Raw genomic sequence first — 16,943 nt, 5'->3', positions numbered from 1 at the left:
GTTTTGGAAGGCCGACTTTGTGCCAGGCCTCACCAACCTACATCGATACCTCTCCTCAGTTCAGTACTCCGTGAAGAATGGGCTGCCATTCCCCAAGAAACCTTCCAGCACTGATTGAAAGTATGCCTACAAGGGTGGAAGCTGTTATCAAGGCTAAGGGTGGGCCAACACCATATTGAATTCCAGCAGTACCGATGGAGGACGCCACGAACTTCTAAGTCATTTTCAGCCGGGTGTCCGGATACTTTTGATCACATAGTGTATGTTTAAAATTATAGTACTTACTTAATTTCTTAATGACTGAAAATTCTGAATTTAAGGTTACTTTTATTAATAAAAATATTAAAATACACGCACCCACCCACCCACCCACACATATATATATATATATATATATATATATATATATATATATATATATATATATATATATATATATATATATATATATATATATATATATATATAATGTATGTGTGTGTGTGTGTTTTGTATGTATGTAGATAAATAAAAAAATATCACACAACTAGATACGTGAGCACAAAAAAGAATCCTGGCGATACAAGTAGTTAATGGAGAAATAAATTTCTTTAAATTGGAAGCATTTCATATGTCAATGAAATAAAAAAAAAAAAAAAAACACTGGTAGTTCATCAGTCTTTGAAAAAGACGAAATTCGTGGAGTAAAGTTCTGACCCATTAAGCCCCTATTCTAAACTGTTTCAAGAACGTTATTCTCCTTGTCTACCTTCATTTTTAATATTCCCGCGCAAACAACAACTTGTGTGTCTCTTCACTCCTTTCATTTTTCATACCTTTATTCTCACCGTCATGATTAAAACGATTGGTTAGAAAAACGTGATTAACTAACCAAACTCATCATCATCAAAATGCCGAATACGTACGTATTTAAGACTGTGACCGTTTCTGATTTTGAAAACGCTCTTGTTTACACTGTAAGTCATTACTTGGCAGCATGTATGTCACATCGTCATTAAAAAATCATATATAATAGCTTTTTTTTTTTAAAGTAATAAGTAAAAACTTGTTCTAACTCTTATTGAAACATTTGGATTGCGGGCGTAGCGAGCAAGAAAATTTTTAACAAATCTATTTTCATTTCCAATACTTTCCTTTCTTCTTGCTCCTTCGGCACCCTCTTGCTATCAGCGCCCGGGGCAACCGCCCCGCTGGCCCCCCAACTTAGTTACGACACTAATGAGAACTATTCTAAATATAAAGCAATCTATTCTACAGTTGCTAAATGGATAAGGGATAACACAAGCACTTATATATTTAAAAATTACTTGTATTTAAGGTAAAGTATTTTTTTTATCTTAAAAAGATATTTTAACTTCCAAAAACTTCTTATTATGACCAAATGTACTATCCAATGTAATGTAGCATGGTGCATTAATATCGTCACTGTTAGAACAAATGCTATGCTTCAAAGATTGTGAAAGAAAACAGGAGAGTGAATTAGTTGCCGCATTTCATATTAGTAAAGTACAACAATACAATTGATATTGTTTTCATTTGGTTATGTTATATCCCAGATTAAGTGTTAATTCGTTTTCTAAATATAAAATTTTAATTATTCTAGATATTCTTTGTAACTTTTAAATAGCTTTTCAAGTCACATTTCGAAATTAAAACTTGGATTGTTTGTACTTGGAGACGGTTGACTTTCCTTCTTTTTGTTGACCCTTTCATTAAGGACTAGATTCTACAAGAGCAGCAGATGTGCTGAGCATATATTACCCAATAGCAGTGCGCGAATTAGGTTGTGTATATTTGAAAGGGGATACAATAGTTTCTAACAGGAGATAGTTGATTGCTTTGTGAGGGACCAATGTTTCAATTTGTTGCTTTTGGAAGAGATTAAAACAAAATAGAAGGAAATTCCGCCCCGGGATTCGCACCCTGTCCTAAAGGCATGAGTGGCACAAGCTGGATGGTAGGCCCTGGTTCCATGAGATATGTTACGCCACAGAGGGTAGATTTATTTATTTATTTATTTATTCGAGAAATCTAACAAATTTAGTGAGAAAATTTATTAAATTGAATTACTACTTTCGCAAAATCATGGATTTAGCTTTTGTTTTTGTTTGTTTGTTTCTTTTTTTTTTTTTAATCTGTCTGATTTAACTTTGTTAAAATATTCTATGGGAATTTTCACATTCCGATACTATGAAAAGAAATAAAAAGTACTCCTACATTGAATATCACTTGCTAGTCCAAATGTTTCTATTGTTTTGTTCTTTCTTTTTATTCGTTTCCTTAATAGCATAATGTTTATAGGACCTGCATTTAAAACATAGATCTGTCCTGTTCAAACAACTTGAGCAAACTGGAAAACGACCGCGTGCTGAAGTAACAGGCAAAAGGAAGAGCGAAAACTGACCGCTTCTTTTTCTTCTTCTTTTACGCGCCTATTTTTACGCTAGGTGTATGGGCCGACATACGGACCGAAATTTACGACATCATTTTACGGACCGAAAATGCGCGCTGAAAATACGCTAGTGTATGTTAGCCTTAACGCAGCCAGCCTTCATAACGGGAATGTTCTTTTTAAAAAAAGAGTTATAAAGATAACTACGTTTCAGTTGTGAAGGCCAGAAACGACGATTCTTTAACAAAACTGACTTATCTTTGACAATACAGGAAACACGAAAAAAAAAAAAAGTGTTGTGCATATTAGAGTTTACCAAAACTTCTTAAACTTTAATCCACGCATTCCCAAGTAACTCAGAAGACCTCACTTTGGCGTCTACAAATGCGTGAAGAAATTCTACTATCTTCTAAGGAAAATAGAAAAAGAAAGAAATGAAACATAGAATGAGGTTTCATTTTCCTTTTTTCTTGTATGAAACATTTTGTAATATGGATTGGTTGAAATGCATTGCAATTCAGAAACGTGCCCAAGTAAGAAAAGCAAGTTGCAGTGTCACGTGTAGACCACGTGAAAGATTTTTGTTGGAATATTGAAAGTAACCGAATGGTATACCTATACGACATTTAGTTCAGGGCGCAAAATTTCCGGTCGCCATTGGCGACTAGAAATTTAGAGCTGGCGACCACTATTCAGTAGGAATGGTTTCTGCGTAAACTCACAGGGCTGCGTAGTTTCTGTTTCGCACGAAAATAATTGTCACTAATATGAATTGTCCAATCCAATCCCGAATCTAATTGTCAATTTTGAAATTGTATGTCCTCATGTAATCTCTTACTTTGTCAAACTAAAGGCCAGTGGGTGGGGAGGAAGGGACCTCTCTTAATTTGTACGTGAGAGATACTGGCGATCATCATTTTTGGATTGGCGAGTGCGTCTGACTTTGATATTTTGCGTCCTGATTTAGACACAGTTGGATTGCATATAACCAAGAGACAATTCATCTTAATAACTCCCTGTTGGAGCAGGGTGGGGGGGACATATCTTCAGATCAAATAGTTTGATCACTTCCATCAGCGAACTCAATTCCGAAGTTGGGGTCCGGGGTTCAAACCCTGCTCCCGCCAAGTGAACTTTGTGGTGGACAAACACCATGTGCGTGGGTTTCCTCGGGGTTCTCCCGTTTCCTCCCACTTTCTTCATTCTACCATTTCATTCATTGCTAATCATCACCGTCTCCATTAGTCTAGCCGACATAATCGTGGAACGTAAAACTGAAAAAAAAAAATCATTTCATTTCTCAATTCCGAAGTTTAGAACCTTTATATCCTGACCAAAATTTACGTTGGTCCGCGAAGTAGTTCGTGAAATTTTTCTCGCCCAGATAAACGGAGACAGGGATTTTTGTGGAATTATTATTGATATGGCCGCATGGATTCATTTCTGTTTAGGAGCTTATTATTTAATGATATTGAATCGTCTGACAATTGAGACTTGTAGGAAGACATTAGCCAAGCGGGTATATGAAAGAGTGAAGCAGAAGGATATGCTGGTCATGTGGAAATGTCCTGCAGGTAATTTGTTTCTGCTATAATATCATAGATTGTATGGTTATTGGTTTTATCTCAAGTAAAATGGAGGCTAAATAAGGCTTTCTCATCAGAGAACATGCTTTGATAGCGATGTTAAAATTATATTGAATACTGTTCATCCCCTTCTCACTTTCACCTCGTCTATATGGAATTCGTGGCAATGTATGGTCAATTCATATCCTCTGTAGAAAAATAAACATCAAAATTCGTACAGTTATGTCCAGCAATTCAGGAAATGTGATAAATGTGGAATAATCGTTACAAATATCCTCCGTCTCGCATCCCTTTTGAAATGGAATGTTTAAAATTCGTACATGTCTCCCCAAAAGAAAAAAAATTGTGGCCAACCCAAGGATCTTATAAAATAGAGGATCTGCCCTTACAACAAAATCTTGAAGCCATACATCACAGTTTCGCCACCCCTAATCTGCCCACTCCGCCCAATAGGATCGCAGTGTTTTGAGCCAACAATCATGGCAGAAACGAAAGTAGCCAATCAGACGATGGCAGAAACGAGAGTAGCCAATCAGCCGTGCCGATGCTCGGTTGTTTTTTGGCTTCATCGATTTAATAGGATGAAGATACATATGGGCAGATCCTCTATTTATAACCCGTGTGCGTGGGTTTTCTCGGGGTTCTCCCACTTTCTTCATTCCACCATTTAATTCATCACTCATCATCACCGTCTCCTTTAGCCTAACCGGCATAAGCGTGGGACGTAAAACTCAAAAATTTCATTTCATTTTTTCTATTTATAACATCCTTGGGCCAACCTCACGTTCTAGTATCTCTTGAAAATCATCATCTCTTACCAGGCACGTCCGCCGAAATTTATTTCGGGAGGAGTCCAAATTCAATATAAATCATATTAAGAACTGTAAAATCACCCCTAAAATTACACCAAATTTACAGAGAAATCGAGGTTTCGTGTGTCGGACCCAGGACAGGCGTGCATCCAGAAATTTTTGTTGAGAGAGGTCAAAGCTTGGAGGTCCAATACTACAAGTCACTACGGCAATTTAGTTGTGCATAGGTAATATTTTACGTCGAGAAAACAAGTAATTGTAAAATATTTCCATCTATATTTTCAGAAAAGAGAATTATAGAACTAGATGATTTTTATAAGAGAGAGAGTACAGATGAAGTGTAAGATCAAATTTTAATGCTACACCAATTATTTCCTAGTTAAACAAGTATAAGTGTAAGATCAATTTTTTATGTTACACCAATTATTTCCCAGTTAAACAAGTATAAGTGTAAGATCATTTTTTTTATGCTACACCAATTATTTCCCAGTTAAACAAGTATAAGTGTAAGATCAAATTTTAATGCTACACCAATTCTTTCCCAGTTAAACAAGTGTAAGTGTAAGATCAAATTTTAATGCTACACCAATTATTTCCCAGTTAAACAAGTATAAGTGTAAGATCAATTTTTTATGCTACACCAATTATTTCCCAGTTAAACAACTATAAGTGTAAGATCAAATTTTAATGCTACACCAATTCTTTCCCAGTTAAACAACTATAAGTGTAAGATCAAATTTTAATGCTACATCAATTATTTCCCAGTTAAACAAGTATAGTATTACGGAGAAAGTGTACAAATGTATGATGATTTAGGAAGTTTTGATGTGGACTCCGGACCCGGTGGACCCCCGTGAGTGCCCTCCTTGCCCAGGACACTGTCCCTACTTACGTCCTGTCTCTTTCGATAATTATGCGACCGAAATAAAATGATTTTAATATAAATCTGACCTAATTTGAAACGTGCCCAAAATTGCAAAAAATTTATCGAAAACTGCATTAAAAACTTACTATTGGTATAAGTTACAATTTTAATAGATATATCCGTTAACTTCCATCGGTATAGTTGCATTAACATACACCATTTAGAATGAACTATTGTTGCCAGTTTCTTCCTTAACAGTTTAAAGATCAGAGATGTGTAATGAAAAGTGTTTATGGCCGATGTTAAATCGAAGTCCACGATCCATTACTAACTAACTGTTCCCAGTGGCGACTCTTGAGGGAAGTCTCACTGATAAAAAATTAAATTTTATCCCTCTCTCCCCGTACCTTGTAACGGTAAAATTTAAATTTTTACCGGTGTGACTTATCTCAAGAGCCGCCACTGTTGTCTACTTACGATCCACTTTAAGAGCTGAAGCCTTCCTCACTAGTCCAGAAACTAGATACATATCTCCCGGCTTCAATTCCCGGTGGGAGAGCATTAAATAATTGAACACATTACGGTTCGAATTCAACCTTAAACTACTGACCCACGTTTCATAAAGCCTGTATGCTTTAAAGGGATGCTAAACTCCAACCAAACCAACTTAACGTTGGTAGGTGAACGTCTAAGGTAGCATAGAAGGGGGAGCCAGTCCTTGCTTTTCCATTGCAAATGAGAGCTAGAGATAGCATTATTTATACTCCTTCAAATTAGCTGGCTAGAGTAGAAGAACAGGATGAGAAATTGGATTAGGGATACCAGATATACTACAACTGTGTGAACGGCTCCGGATCTCCCCTAAAACTTTCTAATTCAACATACATTTGTACAGTGCACAACAAAAAAACTGCAACATAAGCATGTAAGTTTATTGTGAAACGGCGAAGTCTTTTATTCCAAAATAAATGTGCAGGGGAGGACGCCGAGGTGATTTGTGCCACTTAAACGTTTTGTTGATTCCCTGTGCTGTTAGGCATAATTTCACAGTAAACATACATGCTCATGTTGCAGGTTTTTTGCTGCGGACTGTACAGTTTTTAAAGAAAACTATACTTGTTTAACAGGGAAATGATTGATGTAGCATGGAAATTTAAATAGGGAAATGATTGATGTAGCATGGAAATTTAAACAGGGAAATGATTGATGTAGCATGGAAATTTATCTTACACTTCATTAGCATTTATATAAAAACAATCGAGTCTTATTATTTTTTTTCTGAAAATACAGGTGGAAGTATTTTAGAATTACGTACTTATCGTATTTTCGGGTGTAGAATAACACCCGTTCAATACTGCATAGACGTACTGGCTTGTAATATTGGACACCCACCCAACAAAAAATTTATTTGTGCGCGGCTGTGTGTGATTATGGGTTTATTACACGGTAGTTACTGGTATACATCAATTCATATCATTCGTATTAATGTGCAGAAGACGAGATACATGAGAGTTCTGATCTCAATTTCGAGATGAGAATCGAGAAAGGACTAGAAATTTCATGAGTCTCTTAGGAACATAAATTTACCCAAGTCATACATTGCAGACACTGTTTTAGAGTTACAGGATTCATAGTATAGAAACTAAATGTTGAAAAGATGATTGCATGAACACAATAAAAAGCCTTTATCAACAAAGTCGTTATGCAATATACTACAATAATACGAAATATGGTTTAAATGTTGTTATACCACACCCTTCGTGGACCTCTTGGGAGGCGGAAGGATTTTTGGAAATTTCTCGATAAAATTAAGAAAATAAAAAATCAAAGCATTAATTACAAAACGAGATGAGAAATTCTTTTCGATAATCGAGACTAGAAGATTAAACCTTATTTCTCGTCACGCCTCGTGAGCTCTATCTGATGATAAACCCTGTGCTTTCCTGTTACGCAAGGAGCTAGAACCTTCACAAATGATTATGATATGTTGACGAGATATTATAGTTAGTGAAAAATCCAATGAATTGGTAACCTTTGTGTTTCGTAGCTCTTCTCCCTTGAGGAGCGGATTCTCCATCCTTTCTTTTCCCCTTTGCACCAGGTAAAGAAGTTGCCTCGTTGTGTTCGTTGCAGTCGGAACAGCGTGAGAGGAGGTTGACCTCCACAAACGAGGAGGCTCGTATGCCGAAACTTTTCTTTTCTCCTTTCATCTTAATTTCGACCTTTGTACACTATGATTTTTTTTTTTAAAGTAAGAAAACCCTGAGAACTATGTGAGAAAGCTGTCAAAAGAAATTCATTGGTTACCTGAGTGATTGTGGTGTTATTTTTCTGAGAAGAAATAATGCTGAACAAGTGTGTTGTTGTGTGTTGTTCTGCGAGTGATCTTTCGCGGTTGTTGATCTTTTGTTCAGGTGTTTAATCGTTTGGTGGTGGTGGTCCTTCGAAGTTGTTCGTCGAAAGTCTTTTTTAATTACGTGACGGTAAGGAATTAAAATAATAATAATAATAATAAAAAGTACCAGTAAAATCTCTAAACATATTTTCCATTCTTAGCTGTATTGTTTGTTTGATGTTTATATATTTCTTTGTCTTGAATGTTGTTTTGTAATTGCATTCGTTGCTGTACACCTTTTTCCAGTGGTGCTATCCAGACGGTTCGAACGTTGTTAAAATATTTCCAGTTCGTAGAACCGTTATACCCAGACGTAGCAGTAAATTTTACCCACTTATACCCAAGAGCAGTAAATTTTAGTTTAACTAACTTTGTTTTTTAGAAATTCTTACAGCTACAGGGTTAAACATATCATATCTCTGAACAAGGTTATAAGCGTTTATTTCTTAACCTCAAACGCTCAGATATCAAGAAGGAGAACTGAAATCACATGAGTATAGTGGTGAGAGTTATTTGTATTTGAAACGCATATTTACCATTATCAACAATTGTCGATCCATTGCTAGATTAAGGTTTTTCCTATACTTTTTGACAGGGTGGATTGATTTAAATCAGTCTGATTTAAATCACGATTTTAATCAAGATTTAAATCACTTGATTTTTTTTAATAAAAATCGTTGATTTAAATCAAATTCCGAAATGAATTAATTTAAAGTGAAAGTAAGTAAAATCCCGTTTCTCTTCTGTTATTCCGATTATGGAAGATAATAATCATAATACAATGAGACTCAATGTATGTAAGCACAGTATGAAAACGAGTATCATGTAGGGAACTATCAGGGAAAATCCCGTTTGAACGGATTACGGGTGAACCCTGCTTCCTTCTCTTTGTAACACAGTGTTTTAAAATTTCTATTCCAACGGGGAAATCACCATGGACATTTAAGATGAAGACTCTTTTGTGTCCACGTCCATTTGTTTTGTTTCCAGATAATATGGGCGTATTTAGAGGGGTCCGATCCCCTCTCCGAAACAAACAAACAAACAAACAAACAAAAAAAAGATTTTAAAATTTTGGGCGAAATTTATGTACTAAATACATAGAAGTTCCTCGGGATCGTAATACGAGAAATTTTGGATGCGTTAAAATATCGAATAATACTTATGATAAAATGGATACTTGACCCCATTGCAGAACATGCCGCGATCTGCGATGTGATCGCAGAAAATTTGCCGCGCCTGTGCAGGAAAAATTGTCAAAGGAAATAAAATAACCAACAGAAGAATATAAAAACGTGCCTGCTATGTATAGATGTCTTAAATGCACGGACAACTCACATTTGAACTGTTTTTCACGTCACATAGAGCATATTTTTAACAATCACAAGTGTTGTATCTTCTGGAACTGATCATCTTGAATTTTATTTTGGAATTCCTACAGGAAATTCGTGTTATTATTCAGTTCAAAATCTCTTATCGTCGCGAATTGTGTCGAGGAATTTGAAGCTTTAAAATATATAAAACGATAATTATGCCTGTTGTGCTGTATGGTTATGAAACATGGTCGCTTACGCTGAGGAAAGAATGCAGATTGAAAGTGTTTGAGAATAAAATCCTGAAACGAATATTCGGAACCAAAAGGAACGGAAATGAGGAATGGCGAAAACTTCACGATGAGGAACTGCATAATTTATACCATTCACCAAACATTGTTAGGGTCATCAAATCTTGGAGGCTCAGATGGGCAGGACATGTAGCGAGAATGGAAGAAAGTAGGAACACTTTCAAAGTTTTAACTGGAAGTCCAATCGGAAAACGACCATTAGGAAGACCTAGGCGCAGATGGGAGGACAATATTAAGATGGATCTCACAGAAATAAGAATACAAAATAGAAACTGGATTCAGTTAACTAAGGATAGAAGTCAGGAGAGCTTTTGTGAAAATGTCATTGAACCTCCGGGTTCCGTAGGTCATAGTTAGTTAGTTAATTTTAGGCGAAATTTATGTACTTTATATGTATTTCGTGCTGCTAGCTAGTTCCAATTGTTTAAAAATATGCCCCTGCCAAATATCAGTAGCTTTCGTGAAAAGAAAAGTGTCATGTTGATATACATTGCTGTACTTTTTCCTTAATGCTTAAGAAACATTGTTTGGAATTGAAATAGGTTAACGATTGGGAATTATTTCAAAATTAAAACCCAATACTTTCACATAAATGACATAATTAACATTTAATACTAATTCTTAATGTTTTTTCTTCAGTTCGCGACTTGTATTATCGAAGAAAAAGATTTGATTTAATCAAAAAAATCGATTTAAATCAAAAAAATCAACAAAAATGATTTTTTTGAAAAAATTCATGATTTTTTTCCACCCTGCTTTTTGACAACCATCGATCTTGGATAATTTGTTTTCAGGTTATCCGCAGTGCTACCCAATTTCGTTACACCATCTTATATTAGAATGCTGTGTAGCTCCCTACTTGTCACTTGTGGTATCTAGTAAAAAATTTGCGTTTGTCTACCTTGTATGGTGTGTTTCCTAAGAGAGTTATATCTACTCTCTCTCTTATTCTCTTTTACTGTCTCCAGAAAAGTACCACTGTTTCTTTCGTATACAATGGCGACAACATACCTCTTTTAGTAAAAGGGCTTAAATTTACAAGAATGCACGAGAATTCCCGCCCCGCCCCATGTTACAGAAAATGTTATGTATTGAATGAAGCTATATACGCAAAGATTGGAAATCATTATTAATAGTATTATGAAAAATGCAATTCTAATTTTTGGAACTTATTTGATGAAGGAGATCTAGAGCTTGAGTGATAAAGGGAGAGCATCGACTGTATTATAGTGGTTCAGATTCCAGTTCAAACTCTAGGCGTGGCCACCTGCAGAGTGCGGTAAACGGGTGCAATTGCCTTCTACTAGATTTTCGAAATAGGATAACTTTGTAGTTTTGTTATGCTGAAGGAAATGTGCTTTTAAAATTAATATTCGAATATAATTAATAGACTTTCCATGCCATGTTGACACTTAACACTGATTTACGTGCAGGTTATGAACCCAAAGTTAATTTCGGACGGGGTTCAATTCTTCAAAATACATGTCAGAACAGATTTGCTTATTCACACAAATAAAATCCTATAGTATTTAATACGTTATTTGTTTACAGTGATATATTTACTGTACGTAATGCAGCTGTACTGTATGTGTAAATAATTGTTGTTTTACGTACTTGAAATGTTATGTGTACGCAGGGCCGGATCTACCAAATATTGCGTCCCCAAGTCTAAATACCATATGTTAGGATTTGGAACAGATCTTAGGTTAAAAATGACAAATAAATTAAACTTTTTAAAATATATATTTTAAAAAGTTTAATTTATTTGTCATTTTTCTCCATTTTATAACTTTTACTGAAATTTGTGTCCAGATATGAGCTTGAAACTAACTACTAAATGTATTCAAAAGTTACAAAAATAACACCGCATCAATAATTATGGACAAAACCTCCTTCCACTTATCTTTTTTCTGTTGTAATGCATTCTTGAAGTTCTTTGTCCACTCCTTTGTCTAAATTGACGAAGTTTAGTGGGCACTTCCATTGCACAACAAACTTCTCATGGAAGACCGAATTTTCATAATTTGGTGTTCTTTCAGATATTTCCTTCCAATCTTTAAACCAGAGGCAGATCCAGGGGGGGCGATCGGGGCGATTGCCCCCCAGAAGAGAAAACTTTCTTATTTTATATATAAATAAAACCCATCCGAGAGCTCTTAAAAGTAGCTCTAAGTAGCAGTATTACGACCTACCGCCCCCCCAGAAGTCCGTCCTGGATCCGCCCCTGCTTTAAACCCAGAACTTTCTAATTTTGATATGGCACAAGAAAACGAAGATGACAGGTAATAATAGTTTGGAGTCAGAAAATAACTTACAGGGAAAGCAAAAGAGAGCATTTTCACTTTTTGAATACACGAACCAGGACCATTTGGTTTTCTCCCCGTTTGAAAGAACTCTACATGTCATGAGTTAATCACCTTCCTTCTCTGGTTATATAAGAAAAGTCTATGTTGTCTGTATTCCATGACGAAACCATGAAATTTTGTACAAAATAGCACCTTTGTTTGTTTGATATTTCACTTGGCCAAGTATTAGTATCATCAACGCACTAATCAACTTTTTTTCTCTCGTTATTTTCCATATGCAGTAGGGGTGGTGTCGTTATTGGTAGTGAGTGCTCTTTAAATCGAAGAGATACTCTAGTTCTATAACGAATAACTTTGGTTAAGAAAAGGAACGGAAAAACAAACAGAATCGTGTGTATGAAACCAATCTAACTGCGGGGTAATTTTGTTTCATATTTCTTTTCCATTTTCTACAACAATTATAACATTGTCAGATTACTGACAAAGTTTCGAGAAATAATTAACATTTTGCACAAAGTAATTTGCAAACTTGCCTCAGTATCTTCAGAAGACACCTGGAGGCAAATGTTACGTTCCGACTGATTTTATGTAATTTCCTTTCTTAATCCTTTAATTGGCAAGCATTGATAGCATTGCCATTAAAATGTTTGGTTTGCTTTTATGGTTGAACCATGTCTACCTGATCATAATTTCGTAATTTTTAAAGTATTTTTGTACTTTGGTTACAAAATACAGGGTGTTTATTTCAAAGCAACGTTGCCATAAAATAGGTCTTACGTGTAGCTACTGAGCAGCATTGCCCTATTGTGGTAAAATATCATAAGAATACTCGCAGTAATTACCAACAGTTTCGTTGTAATATTTTCCTACAGGGCAAGAAACCGCAAATAAAAAATAATAATAAAAAAAGAACTTTCGCGGAACATAGGAGATAAAGCTTCTCTAATACTAAATTTGAATTCCCCTATTGACGAAGATTAGAAGTATCTAAAGAAGCGATCCGCAAATCATGTATATGAATATTGTATGAAAGCAATAATGCCAATTAAATGATCACTGAAGTTATAATTCGTGCGGACAACGCAATAGAATGCGATGTTGCTTGAGAGCAACACTGCCCACTAAAGGGTTAATTAAGAAATAGTATCGTTTAAAATGTATATATTAAAATCTACTTAAAAATATGTTTAGTACATTCAGCTACCTTTATTATCTTCATTAATTAAAATCAGAACCGATTGCATTTGACAAAATTTAATCATTACTCGTAAAAAAGTAATACCAACCAATTAAGACAGGAAAAACGTCTTTTCGGCACTTTTCATAGGACTAATTGCTTCATTTTTGACCTGACAAAGTGTAAAATAATTAAACTAATTCCAGTAAACATCAATAAATGTTGGAAACGCTTTTATTCCTCTTATTTGACTCGTGTAAGTGGGTTTTCTCGGGGCTCTCTCGTGTCCTTCCATTTTCTTCATTCATCGTCCATACGGCCTGAGCCAAACTTGCCAGCGTTGATCTTGTATCGAAATGGCATCCCCTACATACTCTCAACCAACTGCGCCCTGGGGCAAATGCTCTGATTGCCCCCCCCCCCCTGTAGATCCGGCGCTGCGTGTACGCATGCATCAAGGAATGTGTGTGTCAGGCGAACACCAGAAATGTTTGCTGGGAGAGTTTCAAAGTATTTTTTTGGGGGGAAGAGGTCCAGTAGTTGTATGTAATATTGAATCTGCCTTATTCTGTATCCGAAAAGGCGATAAGTAATTGTTAATTACTGCCACCTATATATATTTTTTTAAAGTATAGAACTAGATTATTTTTATAAGAAAAGCACAGATGATGCATAAAATCAAATGTTCAGCCTACATCAATCATTTCTCTGTTAAACAAATATTGTTCGGTTTAAGAAAGTCTACAAATGTTAGTCGAGTTCCGGAGTTTTTTTTGGGGGGGGGTTGGGGGTTCCGGACCCAGTGGACCACCGTGGGTATCCCCCTGGTTTGTGTATGTGTATTCGCTACTGAGTTTGTGTCGATCTCTTGCCAACCCTTCCTCCTGGGGAAAAAAAAAATCTATGAACGCCTCCTGACTGTAGGTCTTGTCCTATGTCACCTTGTTGCTGACAAAGGACATATTTTGTATGTTAAATACAAATTAGTCCAATCGACCAGATCAGCATTTTTGTCTGTTACTTTTACACACGAGATAAGAAATTTCTCTTTTCGCCTTAAAAAACGAGACAAGTACATTTTCAAAAATTCGAGTCAAGACGAAAATTTCACGAGTCTTGTGGGTAACACTAGTTCGTCAAAGTTTTAGATATTAAAAAAAAAAAAAAAACTGTTTTATTGTTACATAACTCAGAAACCAGCATTGGTCGTTTAGGATGAATTGACATTGTGCATTTTGCATAAAACTCGATAAACTGTGTGAACCTATGAATTTATTGGCTAATTCATACTCGAGTTCTAGTTCGTTTCAGATGGAGTTTAGATTATCCAAAAATTTCAACTTAATAAGAATTTAGTGTAAATAGTTGTTTATATAAATAAATGAACAGTTATACTCAAATTACTAAACAACACAGTTGAACTCCATATTAAAAGATGCCCTTTTCTGTTTGAAGTTTCTTCTAGGTAGTTAGTATTGCTGGATTTTACTGTTTGTGCTGTGAAAACGGCAGAAAGAGGATGGTGTAGATTTCACTTAAAGTGTACTTGAAATCCTCTTTTTGCCATCCGCAACACCTGTTAGTGTTGACATACACTTTACGGTTTTCGGTTAAGAGTTTTTCCCTTGGATACGTCCAACTTCCGTATTGCGAACGATGAGGCCGATCTTTTGTTGACAAGCACGTGCTGAAATTCTATTTTGCATTTTATACTGTCATTTCTTCAGTGTGGTGTTTGTTAGCGTTTTGTGAGTGCTATTTGAATAATGGATCGCAGCCATATTGTCGACTAATACAGGTTCTTTTTCCTGTATTTATTTATTTAGTTAGATTTATCATCATTTTTTTTTTAACTTCCTAACAATGTTATTCATCACCTATCTATATGCACAGATTGGACCACGCAAAAGTAGCCCAATACCGAAACAGTATTATCAATACATATTATTACAGGGAAGTTGTGATTATGTACTTACGTGTCATAAAAGATGTGAAATTGGTCCCTGTTCATTTCAAGTACTTCTGGGATCTGGGCACAGTTCTTTGCTCGTGATGCTGCTGATAGTGTTCGAGTTGTTTTCTTTAAGTTCTTCCAGGTTGATTGGCGTACATTTTCCTTTTAAACTTTCCCGTCGTACGTGGACAAGTCAGGAGACTGTGGTGGCCATAACCGCTTGGTGACAGTTCAATTACGAAGCAGCATCAGTGACTCATGAGAGTGGAATGTTTCCCATCTTGGTTGAAAAAAAGCAGTTTTTGATTTACCGTGACGTTAGTTGGTTATATAATAGTTTAGCTATGTTCAGGTGCACTTTGGTTTTCACAATTGACTCGAAGAAAGTTGGACCATTTTCATTTTCCTGACACTGAGCACTAAACGACAATTTTCTGATCGTGTACTGAGTCATTTTTCAAAAGAACATTGTCTCGTCTTATGTGTTCACATAATCAGACAGGTAAACCAGGCTTCTTCCATCTTGAAGTACATCAATAGGTCCAAAAATCTTCGGGTTACCATATCCACTATGTACAATAGCGTAATGTTTAGCCTTGTCGGGCTCTTTCAGTTGTTAAACCAGATACAAACTAAACAAGTTTGGTTGTTTTACTTCATGTACTATGAAACTGAGCGCTTCTCGGCGCAAAAGCAATCCTAGTTGACAACAGAAATAACGAATGTGAGCAACAATGAGTGTAAAACAGTTTGCCTGGAAGCTCATCAATGAATAGTGGATAGTGGCCGACTGCCCATGTTTACACCTGAATTTGTGAAAAATGTGCAGAAAGGAATTCTGCAGGTGGCCCCGCGTAGCATAGTCGCTAACGCTCTCGCCTTCGGTGCGAGCGGTCCGGGTTCGACTCCCGGTGTGGACACGATCGAAAAAGTGTAAAACGCTTTTTCAGGCCAGCCACCTTGAATTAGGTTTTCCTGGGTTTTCCTCATTCATAGCTCATGCAAATGCCGGGGTGGTACCTAACTTATAGGGCCCAGGCCGCTTCCTTCCTTCCCCAATCCTTTCTTCCTTCCTTTTCCCTGGATAGTGTGCTCGCCGACGTATGTCATCCCTAATATGTGATGGGCTAAATGGCCATAGATGCCGAAACCCCAGAAATCTAAATCGTAAATAGGTTCCAAAATAACTGAAAGCAAAGCACAAAAAACGCCTAGCGTCCGTTTTGATCTTTCTGCTGCGTTACCATTAGTTCCTCGATCAAATCATCATCGGGAACAAAATATAAGTGCCTTATGTGACGCCATAAATCAATCAGTAGTCCATGCACTGCTGACAATGGTTCGCCAGTGAATCTTAAATTATCTGCCCGAAAAGTTCATGGAGCATATATGTTTGTTCACGGTCTTCAGGAACTGATAGGGTCCTTCATCCAGTTCTTATTCCAGGAGCACATCATCACTGCAGAACGGTATTGCGACACTTTGCGGCAACTGCTGGTCCATACAATTCCCAACTCTGACACGACAGCTTCTTAGCGTGGAGAAACTTGATTATCAGACGTACCTCGCACTTAATGGGAGCCTGTGCGTGTATCTATGTTAACCATACCACAATTCTATCACCGCTAACTCCACACAAGTGCGCTCACGCCAAGTTACATGACTACGTGTTCCTTCCACACTCCTTGCGCAAGCACGTCCCCATCTGACAACTCATGCCAGCTTTCGTAACTTACTTTCTGAATGTGTCTCGTATATGTAAGCATTTGTTAATTAAAAATGATGGTTTTAGTTATCTTTATGACAATAATTATTCGTAAAAGCAAGTTTGT

General features: G+C 36.3%; 1 protein-coding gene across 2 annotated transcripts in view; it reads left to right on the top strand.

Moving 5' to 3' along the window:
* Hr39 (Nuclear hormone receptor FTZ-F1 beta) overlaps window positions 1-16,943 on the top strand; it is a 331,622-nt gene that overhangs the window by 51,964 nt on the left and 262,715 nt on the right. Inside the window, exon 1 of one of the 2 annotated variants that reach the window (XM_081764183.1) lies at window positions 7,823-8,138. The exons of the other annotated variant lie outside the window; for it this stretch is intronic. The gene's annotated coding sequence lies outside the window, so the exon portion shown is untranslated. Of the gene's footprint in view, window positions 1-7,822; window positions 8,139-16,943 lie in introns of those variants that run through there. 2 annotated transcript variants of the gene reach the window in all.

This window comes from Thermobia domestica, chromosome 7 (assembly GCF_964235325.1).
Source record: "Thermobia domestica chromosome 7, izTheDome1.hap1.1, whole genome shotgun sequence".
In the NCBI taxonomy this organism is placed as follows: Eukaryota; Metazoa; Arthropoda; class Insecta; order Zygentoma; family Lepismatidae; genus Thermobia; species Thermobia domestica.
This window is presented reverse-complemented; position numbering and strand designations above follow the sequence as displayed.